At 46.4% G+C, this 27,801-nt stretch overlaps 1 long non-coding RNA gene across 1 annotated transcript; it reads right to left on the bottom strand.

Annotated features, from left to right (window-relative positions):
- Positions 1 to 7,100: 7,100 nt before the first annotated feature.
- LOC112130660 (uncharacterized) lies at positions 7,101 to 24,391 on the bottom strand. Its single transcript, XR_002912896.1, has 3 exons — positions 24,252 to 24,391; positions 20,894 to 21,087; positions 7,101 to 7,335 (listed from the first exon to the last, which is right to left on the bottom strand). It is a non-coding gene; the product is annotated as an uncharacterized LOC112130660 (long non-coding RNA).
- Positions 24,392 to 27,801: the final 3,410 nt, after the last annotated feature.

Here is a 27,801-nt window from a genome sequence, read left to right as displayed (position 1 = left end):
GGATTCAGAAAATAGCCACCTGGCAATATTGGTGTGCGTACCCCCAATTTCAAACAAGTAAACTGAGGCTCAGGGAATTATGGATGAATCGAGCTGAGATCCTAAGATTTTTATTTTTAGCTGTTCAGGGACAGAAAAACCAATATAGTCAATAAGGCTCAGCTTTATTTTCCAGGCAAAAAAAAAAAAAGTAAAACCACTAAGGTTTCTGAGGAATGAGGCATGATATAATTCGTATATTTTCTGTGCCTTGGGCTGTTGGCATCAGGGTGTGGACAACGGCTTCAACACTACTTGATTCTTCCATCCAGTAGTTATTCATCCCATGCCAAATTTGAGCTGAGCCCCAAACTAAATTATGGGGAACAGAAGATAGTTGGCACAGACTCTTCCCCAAAAAGACCAGACCCAGAAACTTCATGATCTCATGATGCCATATCTGATGGCTTCAGAGGTCAGAGGGGAGAATCCTTCCAGCTCAGGAAGGTAGATGGCCCATGACATCTTCATGCAAGGGGCTGCACTTGAGGTTTGACTTTCAAGGATGGGATAGAAGTGGGGAAGAATCTCAGCAAAGAATTCTTCATTCTTCTTGAATCCAACTTCTCCCCATCCCCCACAGTCACTTCCCATGTCCTCACAAATCTGGACAGGCCAACATCATCTCGCAACCTGCAATGCCTGTTGTAGCTTCTTCACTGGTTGTTTCCACACTTCCCTCTCAAATCCTCCTGATACATTTGAATTCTAAAATTCAAATCTGGTCTTGTCACTCCCCTGCTCCAAACCTTCCCATGGCCCCCTATTGCCTTAAAAACAAAGGCCACTCACCTTACCATGCCCTGCAACATCCTGCACAATCTGGTCCCTGCCACCCTCCCCTGGAATATGCTGAGTGTAAAATTCTCCCATGAAGTTTACACTCAGCATATTACCAAGGTCCTCAGGGTGCCTGGGACACACCGTGCTGGGTTTGCCTACATGTCTCTGTGTATAGCATCACCTCTGCCCAGAATGTCTTTCCCACCACATCCTCAACAGTGTCCCTGGCTAATTCCTACTCATCTGTCCCCTGCCTTGGTACCACCTCCTGAAGGAAGCTTTTTAATGCCCACCACCACCCCTCCTTACTCCTGGCTGGGGCATGAGCACTGACATTCAGTCTTCATGGTAACCCATGGACTAGGATTCAAGCCAAGGTCTGTGTGACCCTGGGGCTCCAACTCTCAAAGAAGATGTCCTGCTGCTGCAGTGAACTGGGATTGGGACACAGGAGACAGTGGAGGGATGATGCTTCCACTCAATTTCATCCTGGTCTTTAAGAGCAGGAAGAGGAGAGAACGGGAGGAAGCACTCCCACACAGATGTGGGATGCAGGGCAGTGGGCAATGGAGTTGACTGGGTACTGTCAGCAGGAAGATCAGTGGTTCCTACACTTCACACAGTACCAGTGTTAGTGTGGATCACAGCTCCAGAGTGGACCCAAATGTTTCCCCAGCTCAGCTCCCCCAGTGATTCTGCAGTGAGGCCATTTGAAGGGCCCCTTGCCCAGAAGGGAACAGACATTGAGCCAGGAGGTGGGTGCCAGAGACAAGACAAGGGCCCAGAAAGAAACAGACTCTGACATTCCCTGAGGGGGAACCCATGTTCTCGATCCAAATGTTTGCTTTTCATTTCACCTTTTGTGGATGAAGAAGAGAGACCTCAAAGGCTGGGCCAGAGAAAAAGCCAAGCCACAAAAGGGGAGACTATTAAGGTATGCAAAGGCCACTCGTTAAAGGTCCAGTAGGTTTAACTCTCGGGTCTGACTCAGCCACTAGTCAGTTGTGTGACTGTGGGTAGGGCAGATGTCCTCTCTGGGCTTCAACCTCCAACTCCATAAAATGAACAGGGGGTGGGCAGACAGTTTATTTATTCATTAATTCAACAAGTATTCATTGAGTGCTCTGCTAAACCCCAGAGACCAAGTATTGACCAAGACAAGGCTGCTGCTCTCAAGGAGCTTACAACATGGAAGGACAGATGTCAACTAGCAAAACACATATGCAGGCGGAGTGAGCAATAGGGAAAGGGGAAGGAGAAGACACTGGAGGGCAACACAGAGCCAGAACTTGGAGGAATTTGCTCCTAAAGTCTGTGAACCCCTGCCACTTGTCACTCCTAAACCTCCTTTGTTCCTGCATGAATGAAGGAAGCATCATTCAATGGTCATACCCCTAGGTTCCGGGGCCAGGTGCTGCCCTGCCCAGTGCTTTGCATTCAAGATGGCAGCTCCATTCCATCAAGCCTTCCAGCCCAAACAGCCCCCTCCATCCCTTCCCCCACTCTGCTGTATCCTCATCCCCTAGATTTCCACTTTCCCCCATTTTTCTCTGTGCACTTCTCGCCTTTCATTTCTGACCAAACTTCAGATGACGGGAACACTGATAAATTAATGATTGTAATTAATAAAAATTGACTCTGTGCTAATAAATTATTATGAAATGGCCTGTCAGGTTTTTTAATGAAATGCAAAAAGCTGCAGTAATGAAATGAGTGTGTGCACTTTCCCAGCCAAGACGTGAGAAAATACATCCATGGGGTGCTCAGGGGTCTACAAAGAAAGAATCTGGGAGAAGAAAAACAGGATTGGATCAATGCGTTGGGAGGAGTTACTGCTGTGTGAGTACCTACTATGTTAGACACTTAGCCGGTGTTATTTTATATTATCTGATCAACCCATGAGGTAGAGGCTATTATTACCTCTCGATTTTACAGATAAAGAAACTGAGGCCCAGAAAGGGTAAAAAACAACCCTAGGTCCAAAGTAATTATGCTGTAGATGTGTGATCAAACCAGATATTTTGAACTCCAGACCCCCCTCCCACTTAGTTAACCACTTAATTATATAGCATTGATTCAATGCTGTTTTGTAGATCCAACCTTGTTTTGTAGACCTGTGATCAAACCAGATATTTGGACTCCAGACCCCTCTCCCACTTAGTTAACCACTTAATCATACAGCCTTTTAAAAACTTGGGACTTGAGGCCAGGCACGGTGGCTCACGCCTGTAATCTCAGCACTTTGGGAGGCCGAGGCAGGCAGATCACCTGAGGTCAGGCGTTTGAGACCAGACTGGCCAACATGGTGAAACCCCATCTCTACTAAAAATAGGAAAAACTTAGCCAGGCATCGTGGTGCATGCCTATAATCCCAGCTACTTGAGAGGCTGAGGAGAACTGTTTGAACCCGGGAGACAGAGGTTGCAGTGAGCCAAGATTGCACCACTGCACTCCAGCCTGGGCAACAGAGTGAGACTGTCTCAAAAACAAAAACAAGAAAAAAAGAAAGAAAAAAGAAAAACTTGGGACTTGGAAGAAAGAGGCATGAGTTCAAAGTCTGATTCAGTCATTTGACATTGTGATTTGGGTCAGTTTGCTTAACCTCTCTAACCCTCAATTTACTCACCTACACAATGGAGATAGCAATACCTCTTTCCCATGCTTTTGTGCATGGACATGTGAGAATGAAGCAAGATGACGTGTGTGAACACATGAGGCCCTAACAGCATCCTTCCTCTCCTTTTCCAAGTGTTTGGCATAAGAAATTCTGTCTGTGAGAAGGTGAAGCATTGCAAAGAAAAGGGTTCAATGTCATGGAGAGGAGGCATGGTGGTACCCTCATTTACACCCCATCCCAGCTCTATGGAGTGTTTAATATTACAAGGTTGTCCCAGTTCTTTGTAAACTATAGCCATGAATGTAAAACAACCAATTTTTACAACAGAATTGTTTAACCCCGCACCAATTAAAAGTACCTGTTATTAAAAAAGGTAATTATGCTGTAATTAGTTTGACACAAGACATTAAGCAGATTATTATCAAAGCCAGGGAAATAGTAACTTCAAAGCAATTTCCTCTCTTGAAGGAGGCATTTACATGCCGCCATCAGAACATGATCCTTACTCCAGGCACTTTTGAATGCAGGGAAATGTGATGCCTAACTCTTCCAAGCAGCTTGGAGCTTTATGGCAGGGAATGCCCGCATTGCAAATGAACTTGGGTGGCTGGGCTGCAGAAATTCTTCCCAGGAAACCCACATTCTGGGTCAGAGACTGGCTACACATTATCAGCATGGCCTGAGCAAATATAGGCAGAGGCTACTGACAAGACCAGGAGAAGGGCTAAAGGACACGTACTCAACACCCACATGCACGAGCACCAGGCTTGGATTTTTGAATATTCTTTCCTGGACTCCCCAAAACCAATCTGTAAGGCAGGAATAATGAGACACTATTTGCAAGAGACAGAAAACAGGTATCCAACCACTAGTGTGGCAAGAAGGGGGAAAACTGAATGTCCCTCTTCCAACTAACGAGAAGAAAACCACTTTCCCTAGCAACAGTGTTGCTCAAAATATATATCAAATCAAGTCCCCTTTTTCCCCCAGAGCAATCGTTCAGGAGCTGGATCCTTCTAGAAGACTCTGATTCTCTCTCTCACTGTCTCTCTGCATCCCACCTTCCATGCCCTTTCCCTACTTTATCTTCTCTCACTTTTCAGATTTCTGGGGGAGGCAGGATGGGCATCATCATTGGAGAACCAGCATTCCAAAGAGCAGCTCAGCCCCAGTGCCCACTGATGTTTCAGGACCAAGGTCAGCGGCACAGGTGCTCTCCTTCCCATCCCCATCCTCAACAATAAAGTCCACCAGTGACTGAGGTCCCGTCTCTGCCCCTTACCAGCCCTGTGTGACCTTGGATGACTTATACAACCTCTCTGAGCCTCAGTTTTCTCTCCTGCAAAATGGGATAACAAGAGCATTTAACTTTAAGAGCTACTGTACATCAAATAGTTGTAATATCAAATGGGCAACCGGAAGCCTGGCACATTGCAAGTTCTCAATAAATGAGAACTATTATTATTTTTAACCTATGTTTTCTGACTGCTGACCAGTGTGCTCCCATGAGCACATAGAGCTCTGTTCTCTAAAAGACAGAAAGAAAAATATATACATATAAAAATGTAAGGCAGGAAAAGGGGTGAAAACAGATGGTTCAAGAAGTAAACTAGATCCCTCTTCTCCCAAAGCTATACAAACACTGTCTATTTTATTTAGCCATCAAGATACAAATTTTTCTTTCTCTGGGTAGGCTTGTAATATTAATTATTATATATGACATTTATGCTTTGCCAAGCATGCACTAAGCATGTTACATAAATTACATCATTCAAAATCTCAACCACTCTGTGAGGAAGGTAATACATAACATCAACTTTACTCATTCTGCAGATGAGGAAACTGAGGCCCAGAGAGGGGAGATCACGTGCACTGCCATCCTGAGGATAAGTGGCAGAGTCAGTATTTGGACTCAGATGTCTCTACATCTAGCCTCACCCAAGATGCCTCCCTGCTCTGGCAGATCACATAGTCTGGTGAAGAGACGTGTTATTAAAAGCTAGCAATAAGTACCAGCTACATAGTAGGTACTCAGGAAATGTGTTCTCTCCACACTCCCCCTTAGTGCTCAGTTCCCCATGACTCAATTGAGGGGTTTGGACAGGTCTTCTCTAAGGTCCCATGGATTCAGTAGATGTTGTCAGAAGGGCATCCCAGGTCCCGGTGCCTGCTCTCTCACTGGCTGTCACCCTGAGGCCCCACCTGTTTTTCTCAGGGCCCCTATCTGAGCTTCTTGCCTACCCTCAAAGGCTCTAGAATCTGAGAAGAACTACAGGAGCTGATCCCAGCAGTGGGGCCTCTAGTCCATCCTGGTGTTGCCATGACAACAATGCCAGTATCAATCTTCTTCAAGCCCTCTTCCCAGTTCTGCCTCTCCCTGTCTCCTGTCATGTCTGTCTCTGCTGGCTGCCCCAGCAGTAGAATGCAGGGTGAGGGGCCAGAACCAAGAGTGAATGCAGCGATGAGGCATGAGGAATAAGCAGGAAGAGAAGAAGAGTGAGGACTGGGGTGGATTAGGTTCAGTAGGGGGCAAGGAGGGATCCTAGGTCCCCCACTAACCTCAGAGAACCCAATTTCTTCCTCTCTCCCTTTTAATTTCTGAGCACACAATTCACATCAGGCATTGTGCTAAACTTTTTACATCCATTTCACCCACTGAAGTTCAGCTCAAGTATAACCTCCTATGGGAATTTTTCTGTAATTATTGTGCCCTCCTTCACCTACTAGCGAGGTAATACTTCCCACACTTCTTCATTCCTCCTGCATCATAACAAGTATCTTAGTCCATCTTGTGTTGTTATAAAGGCTGGGTAATTTATAAAGAAAAGAGTTATTTGGATCACAATTCTGAGAGCTGAGAAGTTCAAGATTGGGCATGTGATGAGGGCCTCAGGCTGCTTCCACTCATGATGGAAGGCAAAGGGAAGCTGGTGTGTATACAGATCACATGGAGACAGAAAACAAAAGAGGCAGAGGGAGATACCCGGCTTTTTTCAACAAGCAGCCCTTGCAGGAGCTAGTAGAGTAAGAACTCACTCACTCCCGAGGGAAGGTATTGACCTATTCATGACGGATCTTCCCCATGACCCAAACACTTCTCATGAGGCCCAACCTCCAACATTGGGGACTAAATTTCAACATGAGTCTTGGAGGAGACAATCATCCAAATGATAGCACCATTTTACTTGAACTAACATCTCAATTCTCGTAATAGCCTTATGAGTTAGGCTGTACGGTTATCTAATGTTGACTGTTAGTATCTTCATTTATCAGGTGGATAAACCAAGGCTTATGCAGGCTAACCATTTTGCTCACAAGCAAGTGGCTTAGCCACCATTTATTATTTACTTATTTATTTATTTATTTATTTATTTACTGAGATGGAATCTCACTCTGTCACCCAGGCTGGGGTGCAGTGGCGCTATCTTGGCTCACTGCAACCTCTGCCTCCCAGGTTCAAGCAATTCTCCTGCCTCAGCCTCCCAGGTAGCTGGGATTACCACATCCAGCTAATTTTTGTATTTTTAGTAGAGACGAGATTTCACCATGTTGTCCAGGCTGCTCTAGAACTCCTGACCTCAGGTGATCCACCCGCCTATGACTCCCAAAGTGCTGAGATTACAGGCGTGAGCCGCTTAGCCACCATTTAAACCTCACTCTATTTGGCTGCAAAACTCAAATCTTTCCACTGCACCAGGAGGACTCAGGGATCCACTTAGCTGAGAGAAATAAAAAATATCAACATGTTTAGCTGTTGATTTGCATCATGAGTTTGAAGAGGAGCTGATGTGGCCAACAACGCGGACTGGATGTCAGCAGGGACCAGTCAACTGGATCTGTGGTCTCTGAATGCTCCCTTAGTTCCAGCCAACTTCTCAGGAATGCATGAGCATTCCCTGGAGAAAGAAGCAAGTGGGTCAGGGGTGAATACCCTCAGCTCTGAAGCCTGAGAAAATCTCTTCCCAAGGAGTTGGTGCAAGGTACCACGTTTACAGAAAACCTCTCTGAGGGCCTTGAGTGGGCTACAAAAGCCCACCCACTCTGAATCCTCACAGGAGGCTCACTGCTGGTAGATGTGATAGATCATCCCTCCCACACCCACAATATAGACTGGAAAACTTCTTCCAGGGTAGAAACAAGCCCAAGGCCATTAGAAAGAGGCAGAGCCAGGACTTGAACCCAGGTCTGTCAGATTCCTAATTTAGGTCTCTTTCTTCTAGTCCTACATTAAAGCAGCCAGAGGACTAAGCCAGGAGGACCAGTGGTCATTCCACCTGTGGCATCAATAAAAAAGGTACCATTGTCCAGGGGCTGTGCTAAATACTTGGTGTAGTACATTAATTCAATTTTCAATACACTACAAAATGAAATGGTTATTAAACCCATTTATTAGATTAAAGAACTAAGGGCCTATATTGCTTTTCTATTGCTGCTTACACAAATCAGCATATATTAAGTGACTTAAAAATATTAGGAGCTTATTATATTACAGTTCTGAGGGTCAGAGGTCTGAAATGGGTCTCACTGGGCTGGAGTGAAGGTGTCAGCAAGGCTGTTCTTCCTCTGGAGAACAGGGGAAAATCAGTTCCCTTGCCTTTTCCAGCTTCTACAAGCTGCCCTCATTCCTTAGCTCTTGGCCCCCTTCTCCATCTTCAAAGCCAGCATTTTCAGGCTGAGTCCTCCTCAAGCTGCCATCTCTATAGTTCTCTCTCTCTTCTGCCTCCCTCTTCCACTTTTGAGGACTCTTGTGGTTCCACTGGGCTTATCCATATAATCCAGGATAATCTCCCCCATTTTAAGGTCAACTGCTGTGCAGACTTAATTTCACCTGCAATCTTAATACTCCTTTGCCACAAAACCTAACATAGTCACAGGTCCACACAGGGCATCCAGGGTGAGCGTCTGATGGTAATGAGTTTTCTGTCCTCCATGGAGTCAGTGAAGATGGAGCTCAGGAAGACAGGCATCCAAGCCAGTCCTTGGAGACAGGGTGGGTTGGGGGTTAAAGCCTGCCTCCATTGGTTGTCAGGGAAAAAGCAAACTGTAGGATAAGTGTGTCCTAACCTTCCCCAACTAATCACATCTCTTGACCTCCCCATGCCATATACTTCTTGCTCCCACCACTTGGAAATTTTCCTGGACCCCCAGAACAGCTGGGTATTTTATGCTCTGTGGCTTTTCATGTGCTGTTCCAGTCTCCATGACTTTCCCATTATTTCACACTAGGGAGCATTGGTGGTTCAACGGCAGAATTCTCACCACCCATTATTTCAGACTGATTAGCTCCATCTTATCTTCCAGGTCTCCTCTGCCATGCAAGTGGGATTTGGCTCCTTCTAGCCCCATTTTTCCCTTCCCTCTCACTTCCGAGGTTGCTGGTTATTAACACAGATATTTTAACACACACACAGAGTTCCACTTGGGTTAAGAAATGCTGTCGTTACACTAGAAATTTCTGGTGTGATTCTAAAAAAGGTAACTTTCTTTAAACATAATCTTTTAGCTAGTATCCACTTTAGACTCAGAAAATGTAAGTTACCTACAGCCTGACAAAGACTAGTACAACTTATTCCTGTCTCAAAATGTTTCTAAAATTAGAGTGAACATTGTGTTATCTGCCACAGTTAAAATCAAAATGATGGATTTCTCTTCTGAAATCAATCCTAAAATGCTTCCTCTCCTGGCAGTCAGAAAACTCATTCACCATTCGTACTATTATGATCCTTGTAATCACTTTTCAAAATGGCATTGTGACTACCCTTCACTCCATAAAGATTATGGTGGCCTTGGAGAAAAGAGGAGAAATGCTGACCTCACACAGAGTCACTTCCTGCCTCGGCTCTAAGACCTTTAGATGCTTCCTGTAAGGTGTGAGCCAATCAGAGCCGAGCTGGGCTGAAACCTCCCAATTAAAGGAAGACTTTGTTAGCAGAGGGATGATGATAGCTCTGATCAATCAACATAGAAAATGTCTAATGTTTTCAGTCATAGGAATGCCAAAGAGACACATACAACTGGTGGATGCTTCCATTCAGAGCTGTTCAATAATTCTGAGCACTGGAATGCTGCAAAAAAAAAAAGAGTGCCTCTCATTTAACAGCTGAGAAATTTAAAATATTAATCCATTTATAATGCTCTTCCCCCACCCTGATTTTGAGATCAGGGCACCTCCCCTTGATAACAGATGCATGACTTTAGGCAAATTGCTTCCTTTGTCTAGGCCTCAGCATTCTCCTCCCCAGAAGGGGGAATCATAGGCATTGCTGCCCCAGGACATTGGGACTATTCAAGGAGATAATATAAGTGCAAGACTTGGCACAAAGAAAGCAGCCATGAATGTTTCCTTCTTGGCCAGGGCATTCATGTCCCACTCCCATCCCCACTGTGCTCAGCCAGCACTTGGCTGTCTAAGGGATAGGAGGAAACATGTCAGAGTGGGCCAGTCACTAGAAGTTAGTGATTGTCCTGAGTTTTGCTTTAATCTGTGCTGCCAACCAACTGTGTGAGCTTCAGAAAATTGTTTAAAACTCTCTGAACATCATTTTTCTATAAAACGTGCAAAGAAATCCACCTCACCTAGGAGAGCTGTGAGGAGCAAATGATTTAGCATGTCAAAACATCTTGAGACCCAGCACTGTCTCCACCCAGAAGAGGTCATCAGGGACCAAAAGCAATGTCATGATCTGCCTTCCAGAAGAACTTAAAAGAGGACAACTCAAAACACAGCACTCTGAACTTTCTGCAAGAACTCATATCTAATGGTGAGGTTTGGGTTGTATACCAAGGTGGGGGAAGGGGAATATTTAAGAGTAGGGCCAGGTGCGGTGGCTTACGCCTGTAATTCCAGCACTTTGGGAGGCCGAGGAGGGCAGATCACAAGGTCAAGAAATCAAAACCATCCTGGCCAACATGGTGAAGCCTCATCTCTACTAAAAAAATAAAATCAGCTGGGTGTGGCGGCACACGCCCGAAGTCCCAGCTACTTGGGAGACTGAGGCAGGAGAATCACTTGAAACCGGGAGGCAGAGGGTTGCAGTGAGCCGAGATTGCACCACTGCACTCCAGCCTGGTGACGGAGCGAGACTCCATCTCAAAAATAAATAAATAAATACATAAATACACAAATAAAGAGAGTAGGAATTCAGCACCTCTCTTATCATGTGAGGTCTTTGCCCACAGCCTCTTCTGTGTAGTCATTCTAGACCCAACCCCAAGTCAGCTCCAGCCCCTTCTAAAGTTCTCCTTGGATGTCAGCATCATCCACATTAGCAGTGAGGTTGGTCTTAGCCAAATGCTATATATAGGCAGCTGGGGGCAGGGAACTTAATGTGAAACACCAAAGCTTAATTTCTATTCTGCCCCCAGATTCTTAAATTAGGCTGGGGCAGTTGTTCTCAACTGGGGGTGATTTTTGCCCTGCAGGGGACATTGAGCAATGTCTGGAGACATTTTTGGTTGTCATGTGACTGGGACATGGCTCCTGGCATCTTCAGGATAGAATCTAAGGGTGCTATTCAACATCAACAATGCACACAACAGTTCCACTCCCCACTACCTGCCCCAACAAAAATTATCCAGCCCAATACGTCAGTAGTGTCAAGGCAGAGAAACCCTAGTTAGGGGTGAGGCTCAGTCATTGGTATGTTTAGAAAGCTCTTCAGGTGATTCTAGTGAGAGCCACTGGGTTAATCAAACGCTCAACAATTAGCCTTGGGGAATTAGAGTCTTTTAGATGAAGCCTCCATAATCAGCCAGCTGTTATTAAATCATCAATAGCTGTAGCCAAATTAAACCCAGAGTTAAGAGTGCTTCAAGCATTGACTTGTCCATTCCTGCAAGGGCAATCAACCATCCAGTTTTTCCAGGACTAACGGAGTTCCCAGGATGTAGGACTTTCCTGTTTTAAGAATGGAGCAGGTCTGAGAAAACTGGTACAGGTTAGTCATCCTTGCTTCTGCCTCTCTCATTTTCCTCCTCCACTCTCCATCTGTCGTTGGTTTATTGTGTTTACACGATGTGCCATGTCTATGCACACACTTTACCCATATTAGCTCAGGGAATGCTCAGAGCCCTAAAAGGTGGGTATTAAGATCTCCAATTCCCAAGAACCCAAGGCTTCAATTACTTGGCCACAGAGGCTGCTCAGATAGTTAAGTGTTTGAGTTAGAACTCAAACCCAGGGCTGCCAACTCCATGGTCCTTACCACTAGATCACACTGCCTATTTCCTTCAGTAACATGATTCACAGCACTCTATGATGGGGTGATTCAGGGATGCTAAACCCCTATGGGCAGGAATGCCACATCCCAGTTCTGCAGAATCTCCCCTGTTTCCATTGATCCCATTCCACTGCCTTTGAGTTTGGGGCCCAGACAATTACAAAGAAAAGAATGGGGGCTCTGTAGATGACCTTCAGCCAAAACTAATTAACAAAGTCATCTCAGCATACTGCAATGCTGAAAACTCACAGGTAAATGAGAGAGAAATGAAAGGAGGCTGCGTGCGGTGGCTCATGCCTGTAATCCCAGCACTTTGGGAGGCCAAGGTGGGCAGATCACCTGAGGTCAGGTGTTCAAGACCAGACTGGCCAACATGGTGGAACCCCATCTCTACTAAAAATACAAAAATTAGCCAGGCATGGTGGTGCACCTGTAGTTCCAGCTACTCAGGAGGCTGAGGCAGAAGAATTGTTTGAACCCAGGAGGCAGAGGTTGCAGTGAGCCAAGATCTTGCCACTGCACTCCAGCCTGGGCGACACAGCAAGACTCCACCTCAAAAAAAGAAAAAAAAAGCAAACTTACTGCTCCATTCTAGTCCCTCTGCATATCACATCTGTATTCCATAAAGTACAGATGATCATCTCCATGGTACAGAGAAGGAAATCAAGGCCAGGGAGGTGAATGCCAAGGACATCTACCCAGTAGGTAGCAAATCTGGTGTTAGAAGCCATGTCCATTTACTCCAATGCCCATGCTTTTAGCATTTCATTCCATGCCGTGGACTGACTTCTTGTTGATTTAACAGCCCAATGTGGGTAAAGCGCCCCTAACAAATCCCAGAAGATTGTCTCGAGGAGGTGTTCATGTAGCGCAAACAGCATTACACGTGTCCTGGGCTTTGTAGCACCGTTTCAAATATTGACAAGGCCCATTAAAGAATTCTGAGAGAACAGGCTGCCTTAAGTGAAGCGGGTACTGAGTTCAGAATGCCTGGTGCAGTAATAAACGGCATGGCGCCCTGCCATTCCAGGCAGAGGCCACGTGGAAGTCTGCCTGCACGCCCGTGCACACACACCCCCACCCTCGGCAGACCTCCACCACCCACCCCTCTCCACGTGTGCCCACTGAGTATGAACCCCACAGTGCCCTGTGCATTTCTACAAAATGATATTTTATTAAATAAACAAACTGGAGCCGTTCCCATAGATTTATGAACAGTTCCTCAAGTCTCACTTGTTCGACCCACGGCGGATTTACGGCCCTGCATTAACCTCGTGAGCGCTCATAACGTTTACTAAGATAATGTTGGCAGGAGGGAGAAGGGATTTTTATAGCCGAGTAATAATTAGGAAATGCAGGGAGGACTGGGGAACCTGTTTATTGGTTATGCTGGGTGCATGGACAACGATGGGATTGTACATTCTGCGCAGGTTTCTCTGGCGGAAATCAATTCCTTCCCTCTCGAGCTGGTTTTACCTCCGTGGCTTGTCTGAAACCTGGTTTCTACTTCTAGAGAATGTGTTATCAGTGTGGTCAGGCCTCAATCTTAAAAAGAGAAGGGGGGCAGCTGCCCAGGTGACCCCTGGTGCAAACTTGCCCCAGGTGCACTATTCAGATAGCGGGACCCAAAGTGCACCATTAGAACCTGGAGGGAGGTGACAACCCCTGGAAACAGGTCAGTTCCCAGGGGTGAAGCATTCCTTCCTCCTCTGAGTGGGAGCAATTGGTTCTTCAGCCTCTTTCTTGACAACGGGTTTGCTCGGGGAAAAGAGAGAAAGCATTGTGGCATTGACGTTTAAGAGGAGTTGAAGAAAAGGAAGCTTGCAAAATGGTCATAAAATATGAGGGGGGCCAGGCACGGTGGCTTACACCTGTAATCCCAGCACTTTGGGAGCCCAAGGTGGGCATATCACTTGAACTCAGGAGTTCAAGTTTGGCCTGGGCAACACAGCAAGATCTCGTCTCTACATTCTTTTTTTAATTAGCCAGGCATGGTGGCATGTGCCTGTGGTCCCAGCTACTGGGGAGGCTGAGGTGGGAGAATCACTTGAGTGCACCACTGCACTCCAGCCTGGGCAACAGAGTGAGCCCCATCTCGAAAAAGAAAAAAGAAACTATGAGGGGCATAAACAATAAAGACATATTAGTAACAAGAACTACAAAAATCTGGCTGCATATAGGGGCCATGGTGGCAGGTGTCAGGAGGAGAATTAAAAAGTACAAGTGCCTTGACCTAACCAATTAAAGCAGACCCTAGGAGGATGGGGAAGGGCATCGTGTTTTTACAAACTCCCCAGTAATGCTGATGCACAGAGAGGCTTAGATCAGCAAGTGGTGGCTATAAAGTGCTTTCCTATCTGTATGGCCCCGCTGCTCACAGGGTGGGCTGCAAGCCAGCAACATGGGCCTCACCTGGGAGCTGGTTGGAATGCAGAATCTCAGGCCCTGCCCCAGCCTTACTGAATCAGCACCAGTATCCCAACAAGCTCCTCTGGGATTCACCTGAGCGTTCAAACTTGAGAAGCATGGCAATGCGGCATTTGACTCTCAGAAATGCTACCTCTCCCCAGAGAAGGTAGAGGAGCCACTCCTTCTGCTTTCCCATTTTACAAGGGGAACAAAAAAATCAAGGTTCAGGGAGGTTTAGTCACTTGCCCGAGATCACACAGAGCCAGGACCGCCCAGATACCACGTCTTCCTCTGCATCTCACACTCACACAGCCACTGCTGGGGGAAATCTGGGCACCGTGGCAGGTGCAAGGGAGGTGCTTGTGGGCCAGAGCTAAAAATGAGAGATGGAAGAGGGGCGCCCTAGGGAAGGGGATCAGTGAGTAGTTGTCAATTAGTCACCTGGCCTTCCGCAGCTGGCAGAGTGGGGCCCTGTCTAGGCTGCCACCCCCGCCTCCCGCCGCCTCTGCCCTCTCTGCCTTCCCCTTCCAGAGCCTCCTTGAGATCTGAAACTCAAACAAGAGGGCATGAATAATGTAGCGCGATTGCTCCTCTCGTCTCTCCTCAATCCTCAGAGGGTGAGCGAGGCTCCTTGTCTGCCTCATTAGTGGCCGTTCAACCATTTGATTTCAGTAACAGTGTGCCTTCCTCGGAATTTTCATACTTATTTGCGTCACCGGAGTCAACACTGAATTTTTGAATCCACATGAAATTTTAATGGGGTGATCTGCATACAGCATGGTCTCGGCTGGGGCTCCAACGACTGGCTAGGAGAGGGACAGCCTGATCTGAAGAAGGGCTGATCACAGAGACATGGGTGGGAGCCTAGTCCACTCCCAGTTTGGAGCCCAGACTGGGGCAAGGGGTGATAGGGAGGTCCCCAAGGACTGAGAGGGTCCTGCCAGCTAAACTCCCTGCAGCCAAGATTAGTAGCTTCCAATTTCAGGTGAAGGGTTAAGGACTCCACTCTGGAGCCTGTAAGCCCTGAAGTCAGAATCCAGCTTTACCACTTCCTGGCTGTGTGACCTAGGGTAAATTGCTTTACCACTCTGAGCCTGTTTGCTTATCTGTGAAATGAGGATTATAACAGGGTTGTTGTTGCAGAGCTTAAATGAGGTAATCCATGTAAATCTCTTAGCCCAGTGTTTGGCATGTGATAAGCAGTTAATGCTTAGTAGATATGATGATGATATCTAATGTTTAATAGATATGACAATGTGATGATGATGATGATGATGTTTTCCTCCATCTTTCACCCTACACACAACTAGAACTATGTAGTTTGCAAAACTTATTCACATCTGATTTTTTGTTTTTTTCATCTGTACTTTGGATTTGGTAGCAGACTGATCTCAGTTGATTCCAGCTTTACCTCTTACACACTATAGGAGTTAGAAGAAGTAACTTCATCTCCTTGATCCTCAGTTTTCTCGCCTATGTAACAGGGAGACTACACCCTACCCTGTAGGACTCTTCATCGGGATTCAGTAGGAAAACGTCTGTAAAATGCTTCGCCTTGTGCCTCACATGGGGCAGGCACCGTATACAGGATGATGTTCTTAATTCTAAGCACACGTTTCGTTCACATTTTGCATCTCTGAATTCAGGGTCCATCTGCCATTGTGAGAGCATCTTAAATCCTTGAGCTATAATAATATTATTTCCATCCAGGGTATTTATTTATCCAGTGCTTGTTCGTGTTCCAGGCATGTGCTAAAAGCTGCACAAGAGCTGTAATAGTTCACGCAGTTCTTGCAACAACACAGAAAGTAGGTGTTTTTTCTAAATATGCTTTGAGAATAGGGAAATTGTGCCTCCAAGAGATGGTGGGTCCTCCCCTGGGTTCCACAGCTGGTTTGCATTACAGAATTCCTTGTTCTTAGGTGTACTCTGGCAGGTCTGTCCCATCCCCCCAATCCCATGTGAACAGCTAAGGAGAGGAGGGTCAGAAAGATGGGGCAATTTGCCCAGAGTGGCATGGCCAGTAAGTGGCAGAGCTGGGAGTGGACCCCAAGTCCATAGGATCACAAATGTTGGGCTCTTTCTAGAGCCCACCATGGCTGGCAGGTGGATGGGCAGCATGATCCTTTTATTATAGGATCATTATAGCATCACCTTTATTATATATTATACCGTGACTCTGGTACAGTCCAGGACAACCTTGCCCGAGCCTGGAGACCGGCTCTCATTCCCAGGTGTCTTGCAAGTATCTCTGAGCCTCACTTGCTTCTCCTGTAACATGAAGGAGGTGACAATGCCAACCTCTCAGAAATGTTGTGAAGATTAAACTGAGCAATGCACAGAAATAGGTTCTGCCAGCCATGGAAGCCCCTCATATGTGAGCGATTGTTGAGGAAAGAGAAAGGCAGGGGCCCTGGGAACTGGGAGGAGCTGCAGCACAGGACCTTGAAGCTGAAAAGAGCCACCAAGGGGTCTCCATCCCTTCCCAGCACTGGCCTTCCTCCTGTGGGATACTCAGTGTGGAGATTCCTCCCTCCCCACCTGACACAAAGATGGGAGTGAAATGAAACACAGCCCCTACCCCACCCCCTGCTGCCCAGGATTTCTCACCCAGTGTAATGAAATGGAAGGAACTTCTGCTGAGAATGGTGATTACTAACCTGCCAAGATGAGTGAGAAAAATCAATTCAGAGAATGCAGGAGAGAAGCGACTCTACTGAATGGAGAGGAAAGGGTGGGAGGGACAGAAAGAGAGTGACCTGGGAGAAAAGAGAGAAAGAGGGGAAAAAAAAGAGAGAGAGGGAGAGGGAGAAGGTGAGCCACACATCTATTCATCGAGGACGAACTTCAGGGAGATTTAGCCTCAATCCCTCTCTTACAGTTTCTCTCTTCAGTGATTAGACAAGGACAGCAGGAAAGTGGGCTGCAAGGGCAAACACATGCCATACAGCAGAGATTCAGTAGGTCTGGGTTTGGGGTTGCCAACAATTCTGTATTTCCAACCAGCTCCTGGGGATGCTAAGCCACTGGTCTGGGAACTTGACTGGGAGTATCAAGGCTGAAGACGGAAACCATCACCTTGCCCATTGGTGAATTGATATCACAAATGTTTCCCAAGTGTGCACTATGTGTTTTAAACTGGAGAACCAAACACTTACTAGACACACAGAAGGCTTTGTTGAATGTTACTGGAGAGAAGTCTTTAGTCATTCATTGTTTGACTGAGGTGAAATTCACATTACATAAAATTAACAACTTTCAAGTATCCAATTCAATAGCATTAGTTCATTCAGTGTTGTGCAACCATAGCTCTGTCTAGCTCCAAAACATTGTCATTACCTCCAAAGAACACCTCATACCGTCAGTAGCCATTCCCTTTTCTTTCTTTCATTTTTTTTTTTTTTAAGACAGAGTCTCGCTCTGTTGCCAGGCTGGAGTGCAGTGGCGCGATCTTGGCTCACTGCAAGCTCCGCCTCCTGGGTTCAAGCAATTCTTCTGCCTCAGCCTCTTGAGTAGCTGGGACTACAGGCATACACAACCACGCCCAGCTAAGTTTTGTATTTTTCAGTAGAGATGGGGTTTCATCATGTTGGCCAGGATGGTCCCGATCTCCTGACCTTGTGATCCCCCTGCCTCGGCCTCCCAAAGTGCTGGGATTACAGGCGTGAGCCACTGCGCCTGGCCGCCATTCCCTTTTCACTCTTTCTCCCAGCTCCAGCAACCAACCACTAATCTACTTTCTGTCTCTATGGATTTACCTATTCTGGATATTTCATACAAATAGAATCGTATACAGTATGTGACCTTTTGTGTTGAGCTTCTTTCACTTAGAGTCAGACATGTACCTGCACATGAATGTTCACAGCAGCATTGTTCACAATAGCCAAAAAGTGAAAACAACTCAAATGCCCATTAGCAGATGGATAAGCAAAATGTGGTATACAATGGAATATTATTCAGCCATAAAGAATGAAGAAGTACTCATCCACGCTGTGGCATGGAATAGCTCTGAAAATGTCACACTAAGTAAATACTCTTTAAAATGCTGTTTCTTGCCCTCGTGGCTGACTACCTCAACTCAAATGTGGTCACCTTTCATTCCAAACAAATGTCAGCTGAGCAGCCACCACGGGCAGGATGCCGGACGCTCCAGGAATGTAGGTCAGTTAGACCACGACTGCCACCTTGCGTCCTTACTGACTTGCTCCATGGCCTTAGGCGAGTCCCTTCCCCTCTCTAAACCTCAGATTTCTAATCTGTGGAATGGGAGTCCAGATTTCTCACCAGGTTGGCACAAGCGTTAGGTCAAGGTGAGGTCTCTGAGTAAGCCACTGAACTGGACAAGTGTCAGTCACTGCTATGGACTGAATGTGTTCTCCCAAAAATCATATATTGAAATCCTTACCCCAATCATGATGCTGTTAGGAGGTGGGACCTGTGGGAGTGATTAGGTCATGAGTGTGGAGCCCTCATGAATAGAATTAGTGCCCTCATTAAAGAAACTGCATGGGGCTCCCCAGCACCCTTTCCACCATGTGAGGATACAGCAAGAAGTTGGTAGTCTGTGAACTGGAAGAAAACCCCCATCAGAATCAATTCTGCTGGCCCTGATGTAGGACTTTCAGCCTCCAGAACTGTGAGAAATAAATTCCTGTTGTTTATGAGCCACCCAGTCCATGCTCCTTTGTTATAAGCAGCCCGAACAGGCTGAGACAGTTACTGTCACTGTGAGTTGTACAAGATGGGAGGGACCTCAGAACCTGCCGTCGTCCTCAGAGTTTGGGAGTCAGAACCTGAATGTGTGGAAAGAGAATCAGCAGTCCAAGGAGTGCACTGGCTGGAGAAGGGATCCCAGAGAGTGACTGCTGTTATGTAAAATCCATGCCCATGGTCCACCAGGCACCTCTAATCCAGCGCTGACCCCCTCGCAGACTTTGGCTGGACCCTAGAACTCATCCAGCCCAACTTCCTCATGCCGCAGCTGAAGAATCAGAGACCGTAAGAAGAGAAGTGACTTGCCCACAGTCTATCAGATAAATTTCCTTTCATTTGTTACTGACTTCCAGGGAAGATGGTGGATTGAACACACTCCTCTAATGTATTTCCTTCCCTAAAAGACAATACTATTATAATAAAGGATTTGTTTTAAAGGCATAAACTCATAAGGACAAGGAGAATGGAGGAAAAGGTAACAGTTATGAGGTTTGGAAATGGGGAAGTGAGTAGGCAATGGTGGTAATTGACTTAGCAGATCCAACATGGCTAAGAAGTGGAGATGGTGAGGGAGCAATCCAGTTTGCATCCATTCATTATGTCATTCAATTATCTTTCATTTGTCAGTTTCTCTGTTCAGGCCCAGATGAAGATGAATGGGACTCTCCAGACCATGCCGCCCAGTGGTGCATGATCTTCTGGTGGCAACAGGGAAGCAAATGAGGCAACATGTGGAGCCCTGTAATGCAGACATACAGTTGGCCCTCCATATTCTTGGATTCTGCATTTGTGGATTCAACCAACAACACATTGAAAATAATCAGGGGGATAAAAGGATGGTTGCAGGCCAGGTGCAGTAGATCATGCCTGTAATCCCAGCACTTTGGGAGGCTGGATGGGGAGGATCACTTGAGGCCAGGAGTTGGAGACCAACCTGGCCTAACATAGTGAGACACCACCTCCGTTAAAAAAAAAATTTTTTTTTAAATATACTTGAGAGCTTATTGGAAGAGTCAAAAAGCAATTCACCTGAATCTTGAAAGGCAACACAATCCATAGGCCCTTAGTTTTCTGTTTCTCTGTTATATTTAAGGATTCTCACTCACTTACCCACTCAATGTAACATAAGAAGACATAACATAATAAGTATTTTCAGCCAGGCACAGTGGCTCACACCTATAATCCCAGCACTTTGGGAGGCTGAGGCAGGAGAATTGCTCGAGCTCAGGAATTTGAGATCAGCCTAGGCAACAAAGCAAGATCCTGCCTCTCCAAAAAAATCAAAAAATAAGCTGGGTATGGTGGTGCATGCCTACAGTTCTAGCAACTCAGGAGGCTGAGTGGGAGAACCCCTTGAGCCCAGGAGGTGGAGGCGCAATGAGCTATAATGGAGCCACTGAACCCCAGACTGAGTGACAGAGACAGACGCTGTCTCAAAAAAAAAAAGAATGGTTGTACTGAACATGTACAGACTTCTTTTCTTGTCATTATTCCCTAAACAATAGAGTATAACAAGTATTTACATAGCATTTACATTATATTAGGTATTATAAGTAATCTAGATATGATTTAAAGCATACAAGTGGATTGTGTAGGTTATATGCAAATACTATGTCATTTTGTATCAGTGACTTGAGGATTCGTGGATTTTGGTATCCACAGGGGGTCCTGGAACTAATCCTTCATGGGCACCCAGGGATGACTGTATATAAGGTACCAACAGGAAACACCAAACTCTCATTGGAGGGATAAAAGGTAAAGGGTGCAAGGACAGAGGAGTTTGAGTTTGAGCTGGTTACTGAAGAAGGGCCAAGAAAGAGGAGGGAGGACTCCCAAGAACAGGAGGAGCTCATGGGAAGGCAAGGAACAAAGATATGAAACTTTCAGAGCATTCCAAGTCCCTTAGAGACACCCTCAGGTGCAGATGTTGAAGGACCCTGTAAGTCAGAAAACAGAGGTACTAGGGAGCCATTGAAAGGTTTTGAGCAGTTAAGTGACAAGGTCCGGAAAGATCACTCTGACGGGGGTTGAACAGAAGAGTCTTTAGAATTCCCACTTATGTCTCTTGCCCTTTCTCCATCCCTTCTTCCAGAAGCTTTAACTGAGTGCCTACCATGTGCATAGCCCCATACTAGGTGCCTGAGACCAGAAGCCAGGTATCCACACATAAGTGAATGGCGTGATCAGCCGTAAGCAGCAGTAATTGGACCCTGTCTGCATCTGCTGTCTCCTGTTGCTTGGAAAACACTTCCTTCCCACTGAGCTTCAAATGTGCACCTGCTGGCCCTCACACTCGCATAAAAGTCTCTGAAAAAAAAATTGATTATATTCATTCTCTTAACCTCACCCCAACCCGAACATAAATCGTCTCTGTTTATAACACTTCTGGCATTTTGTGCATTTTGCCGAGTGACATAAAATGACAATAAATTTAGGCCCCACCAGCAGAAAAGTACCTAAAATGCCACATGTCACTAATATTGACAGGTTCTAAAAGTAAAACTTGGAAATGGTTCAGGCGACATAAATTAAAATAAAAATATATACTTTGTCCTTGAGAGAGAATCAGCTAAAATTAAACCTCGGTGTGGGTGGGATGTCCAGGAATATGAGGGAAGGAAACATCAGGGATGCGTGGTTCAGAGCAGAGTCCCAGAAGGGGAGGCCGAGAAGGACCCAGAGAAAATCGAAGCCAGGACCTTGATGGAAAAAAGAAGGACTGCTCTTAAAGCTGCACCGTCCAATACTGTAGCCGCTACCTTTATGTGAGCATTTCAATATAAATCTAAGTACAATACAAATTCAGCTTCTCAGTTGCGCTAACCACTTTTCAAGTGCTCAGTAGCTACCCGAGGCTACTGAGCACTTGAGTTGGAGTGCAGATTAGAGATTACAGAAAGTTCTATTGGACAGCTCTGTCTAGGAGCAGGAGCATCCCTGCCGCCCTGCAGGGTGACTGACACCTGAGTCTCCTCTCCTTCCTCCCAGCCTTCTCTCCTCCACTTCCCCCTCTCTTCCTCTCTCTCCTCTTCTCTCTTTCCCTCACTCCTCTTTTCTCTCTCCCTCCCTCTCCCTTCTCTTCCTTCTCCCTTCTCTTCTTTCTCTCCCCTCCCCTCTCTCACTTTCTCGCTCTCCTCTCTTTCTCCTCTTTCTTCTCTCCCCTCTCTTCTCTCTCTCTTTTGCCTTCCCCTCTTGTCTCTCTTTTTTTTTTAAGTTTTACTCTAAGTTCAGGGGTACATGTGCAGTTTTACTATATAGGTATACCTGTGTCATAGGGATTTGTTGTACAGATTATTTTATCACCCGGGTATGAAGCCCACTACCCATTAGTTATTTTTTGTGATCCACTCCCTCCTCCCATCCTCAACCCTCCGATAACCTCCAGTGCGTGTTGTTCCCCTCTGTGTGTCCATGTATTCTTGTCATTCAGCTCCCACTTATAAATGAGAATATGCAGTATTTAGTTTTCCATTCCTGTGTTAGTTTGCTAAGGATAATGGCCTCCAGCTCCATCCACGTTCCTGCAAAGGACATGATCTTTTCTTTTTCTCTCTTTCTTCTCCTTTCTTTCTTTTTCCTTTGTCTTCTCTCTTTCCTTCTTCTCTCTCCTCTGTTTTTCCTTTCTCTTCTCTCTTTCCCTCTTCTCTCTCCTCTCTTTATCTCTTTCTTCTCTCTCCTCTTTTCTCTCCCTTTCTTCCCCCGTCTTTCTCCTCTCTTCTCTATCTTCCTTTTTCTCTCTCTCTTTCTAAATGACTGCTTGCCTCCCCCAAACTGTCTTTCTCTTTGCCTCTTTCTCTCTTCTATTTCCTTTCCATTTTATATGCTTTTCTAAAACATAAATACATTGAATTCAGAAGGCAGCGCGGGATTTGGAAACCAGGGGTCCAAAGCCCTGCTTGACCATTTTGCAGCTGTGAGGTTTCAGGCAAGTGACTCCAGCAGGCTCGTCATCCTCCACACTGGTAATTATGGAGAGAATAATCCCTACTGTTCTTGGCCATTGAATTACATCACCTGTTCAGTGGCACGCAGTAGGTGCTCAGTGGATGTAACTTTCTTCTTTCTTCTCCTTGATCACAAAGCTTCAGGGGCTCACAAAAATCTACAAGAACTTTTTCAGCCTCTTAAGCTCAGAATAGGAGCCTCGCCATATTTTCCATCTTTCATCTCTGGCTTTAACCCACTCAATCCTCTTCCACGTTCCAAACATTACATGCACTTTCTGGCCACCAGGCCTTTGCACATGCTGTGTGCCCAGCCTGGGTTGCCCTTTCCCCTTTTGCCTGCCTTAGCCTGCTTCCCTCAGTGGAGAATTCGGCTCAGAGGTCACCACAGCTTCTTCATCCTCTGCAGCTACTAACACAGGACAGGCTGAGGAACCCAATAAGGAAAGAAAGTGTAGACAGAACCCCAGAGAAATCAGAGAGCTGGTCAGGCTCATTTCAGGCAGACTGAAACCTGGTCTCAATCTCTGGCTGAGATGACATATTTCATTCATTCAATCAACAGTTTTGGGCATCTACTGTTTGCATACTCCTGCCCCAGCTGGATGCAGAGATGCATCGGGCAAGTTCCTTTCTGGAGGAGTCAGAGCCCAGTGGGGAAAGAGACCCTCCTCAGTGCAGTTACTATACAGCGTGGTAAGTTCTGGAATACAGGTGGGTGAAGGTTCCCTGGTCGCACAAAAGGGGGCTAGCAGTCCACTTGAGGAAGTTATGGGGACTTCAGAAAATGGCCCAAGAGCAGAGTATTTGGTGCAGCAGGAGGTGAGGTTGCCACAAAGAAGCTAGCTGTTGTGGTAGGGACATTCCAGGACAGGTGACAAGCCAGGAGCGGAGGAGGCTTGTGAGAGCCAAAGGAGTCCAGGGACATGAGCTTTTCAGTGGGACTGAGCTTAGCTGGGAAGAGGGGACTAGAAGGAAGCCAGGTCAGGAGGGTGAAAGGAGCAAGACCACCACGAGAAGTCACATAGGTTGGCTAGGGAGCCGGGACTTGACCCTGAGTGCAGCCAGGAGTCCCGGACAGGGTTAAAGCAAGGGAGACCCGTGACCACAGAGGCAGTTTAGAAATCTGACTGCTCTGGACCGGCCCTATGGTGGAGGGCAGTGTGGGGTCCGGCCAGAATGGAGGTGAGGGCCGAGATAGGAAGGGGTGGCCCTGGTGCAGACAGAGCAGGGGAGAGGTGAAGTGGTGAAGAAGGAGCGGGTCCCATCTCGGGCCTCGCCCTTCCTCCTTTGGCGGCGGCTGCCTCGGGCGTCTAACCACCTCCCCCTCCCCAGCCCTTTCCCTCCCCACCCCCTCCCTGCCTTCTGGTTGCACAATTTGTGAAGAACATTATGTAAATAGGCTTTATGCAAATCCAGCCTCTCCCCCTGCTCGCTCGCTGGACTCCTGAACCCTAATTAACTTGCCAAAGCCTAATGTTGCCGTCCCCTTTACACCGGCCCAGCCCCCCAGTCCGCTCCCCCTACCAAGAAATCCGTCTTCAGAAGCAAGCGCGGTCTAATCGCTCCCTCATTTGAATGTGCGGGCTGTCGCCCACACCGTTAGCCCGCAGGAGAAGGCGGCCTTTCAGCCCCTGACACTTGTGCTTCCGATACGGCTCCAAAATAAATGCCTCTTTTTCTTCCCCCCGCCCCCTCCCGCCTTATTTTTGCCTGCTTCTAGACCCAGAAAGAGCCTGGGTAAAGTTGATGCGATTTCTCATGATCTTCAAGTCTTTCGTCCACCACTTAGCATCACCCTCCCCTCCCCGACCTCAAGGTCAGGGATCTAATACCCTCTCCCCTCCATCGCTCTCAAAATAGCCGCTCAGGAAAGGAGCAAGGGCCGCCGCGGTGGCTCATGCGTGCAATCCCAGCACTTTGGGAGGCCGAGGGAGGCAGATCACCTGAGGTTAGGAGTTCAGACCAGCCTGGCCAACAAGGTGCAACCCTATCTTTATTAAAACAAACAAACAGGAGGCTAAGGCAGGAGAGTTGCTGGAACCGGGGAGGAGGAGGTTGTGGTGAGCCGAGATCACGCCCACTGCACTCCAGCCTAGGTGGAAAAGGAAAGAAAGAAGGAAAGAAGGAAAGAAAGAAAGGGAGGGAGGGAGGGAGAGAGAGAGAGAAAGAGAGAGAGAAAGAAAGAAAGAAAGAAAGAAAGAAAGAAAGAAAGAAAGAAAGAGAAAGAAAGAAAGAAAGAAAGAAAGAAAGAAAGAAAGAAAGAAAGAAAGAAAGAAAGAAAGAAAGAAAGAAAGAAAGAAAGAGAAAGAAAGAAAGAGAAAAGAGAGGGAAGGAGAGAAAGGAGGGAGGGAGAGAAAGGGAGGGAGAGAAAGGAGGGAGGGAGAGAACGGGAGGGAGAGAGAGAGGAGAAAGGAAGGAAGGAAGGAAAGAGAAAGACAGTAAGGAAGGAGAGTGAGAGAGGAAGGAAGGGAGGGAGCGAGGGAGGAGGGAGGGAGGGATTGGTGTTTTTTGAAATCAGAACAGCAAGGATGTATTCAGCTCCTGCTCCCTGCAAGGCACTGTTTGTGTGCCTACCACCTAAATGAAGGTATGTTGTTGACCTAGAAAAGACTCCAGGAGCATCTCTTCCAGCCTGCTTGTTTTTTTTAAAGACAGGGTCTTGCTCTGTCACCCAGGCTAGGGTGCAGTGGTATAATCACAGTTCACTGCAGCCTTGAATTCCTGGGCTCAAACAATCCTCCAGCCTCAGCCTCCTGAGTACTATAGGTGCACATGTGCCACCATGCCCAGCTAATATTTTTAAAATATTTTTTGTAGAGAGCTTTGTTTCCCAGGCTGGTATCAAATTCCTGGCTTCAGGTAATCCTCCTGCTTTGGCATCCTGAGTAGCTGGGACTACAGGCATGCACCACCATGCCTGGCTAATTTTTTTTAAAAAATTTTATAGACAGAGGTCTCACTATGTTGCTGAGGCTGGTCTCAAACTCCTGGCCTCAAGCGATCCTCCTTGTCTGGGCCTCTCAAAGTGTTGGGATTATAGGCATGACCCACCATGCCAAGCCTTTTTTTTTTTTTTTTTTTGTCGTGGTTGAGACAGGCTGTCACTCTGTTGCCCAGGCTGGAATGCAGTGGTGCAATCTCACCAGCCCTTGATTTTTTTTTTTTTTTTTTTGAGACAGAGTCTCGCGCTATTGCCCAGTGGCACAATCTCGGCTCACTACCACCTCTGCCTCCCTGATTCACGTGATTCTCCTGCCTTCACCTCCCGAATAGCTGGGACTACAGGCATGCACCACCATGCCCAGCTAATTTTTGTATTTTCGGTAGAGGCAGGGTTTCACCATGTTGGCCAAGCTGGACTTGACCTCCCAACCTCAGGTGATCCGCCCGCCTCCGCCTCCCAAAGTCCTGGGATTCCAGGCGTGAGCCACCGCGCCGGCCCAGCCTTGATTTTAAAGACAGTTGAACCTACGTTCCTCCACCAATGATGCATCCAAGGTCAAGCAACAGGGATGGGCTGGAAGGCAGCCTCCCAGTCCCCCATCAGCCTGGGCCTTTCTGCTTAACATCCCTCGTTCCAAACAGCACAGCCTAAAGTAGCTGAGCTGTTCTGGCAGCCTTGTGCATGCTCCCTTCAAGTGCAGAACAAAGCAAAATAAAGGCTTTCCCTGGAAACAGGAAGAATTGTGTTGTCAGCCGGTTCCTGCTGCTGCAGCAAATCTCCTGGATGCGGCTCCCCAAACAGAGATGGGAGAGAGGCTGGAATCTGGGGGCAGAGCAGGCAAGGCCTCTAGGGCTTGGCGTCGTAAATGGGTTTTTGAAAGATGCAAGATGTCGGACATTTGCTGGGGTGATAACAAGCAGGGCTGTCATTCATTTGTTCATTCACTTATTCAACCATCATTTATTCAGGAAATATTTATTGTCCATAGTGCCTGGGCCAGAGTGAATCCCAAAATATATTTCTGCCCGCAGAACCTGGTAACCCACTTGTCACTGGCTACAAGAAACCAAGATCACCATATGCAAACAGCCGTCTGACACCAAGTCTTTCCTGATGGCCAAATCTCCTCCCTCCTCCCCCAGCAACCTGGCATCTGAATAAAGGACCTACATTTGGAAATCCCCATCATCATCTTGTTCCTTCATTTTCATTTCTGCAAAGAAGTAATATACGCCTGCACTTAGTCCTGAGAAGGACAGTTCATCCTGAAAGGCAGTTTATCCTGGAGAAGAGGATCTGGAGTCATGCACGGGTTCAAATCTATAAGTTTTGGCAAGGCACCACTTTCAAAGCCTTTTTATTCTCATCTGTAAAAGGGGTATCACAACCATGCCTAGCTCTCAGATTGAAGGGGGATTAAATGGGGAAATGGGAAAATGTAGAAAATATCACCCTCTTTCTGAGATAAAAGCCTGTTGACAGAATCTCTACTGCAGCCATCAATTTCTCATTGAGGTTTCAAAAACGAGGATAGGAAGCCATAATTCTTGTAAGTTTTTGGTGAGGATTTTGTTATAGTGGAGATATCTCTGAAGATGGTTTTTGAAAGCACTTTGAACTGGTCACTCTCTGAGCCTCAATTTTCTCAGTGCTAAAATGGGAACAATAAAATTAGCCACCTCAAAGGGTTATAGGAAGGAATTAATTAGGGAGGTCTTAGTACTGTGTGAGTCACATAGTTATGGCTCTGTGAATCTCGAAGAACATAGACATAGATACACTCAATTACACTAGGCAACAGGGAATTTTTTGAACATCAATTAATTAATTAAAAGTTAGTTTCCCAGTTTCTCTATTAAGGTTTTTTTTTTCTTTTTTCCCAGACATGTGAAGGGTGATTTAAACAGAAATGTTAGATTATGTCTTTATTTCTATTTGGAAAGAAAAAACAAAAAACAATACATTTTAGTGATCATGGAAATTACATGAGTTTGCTTATTCCAATAGAAGGCAAATCATTATCTCTGAGATTTAGCATTCAGTGAGCCTGTATATCCTGAGGTCCTAAACGCTCAGCTTAAGTAAACACAAAGTATGGTCTGACCATACCCTCTATGGACATACTTAAGG

The sequence above is a fragment of the Pongo abelii genome, chromosome 23 (assembly GCF_028885655.2).
Source record: "Pongo abelii isolate AG06213 chromosome 23, NHGRI_mPonAbe1-v2.0_pri, whole genome shotgun sequence".
In the NCBI taxonomy this organism is placed as follows: domain Eukaryota; kingdom Metazoa; phylum Chordata; class Mammalia; order Primates; family Hominidae; genus Pongo; species Pongo abelii.
This window is presented reverse-complemented; position numbering and strand designations above follow the sequence as displayed.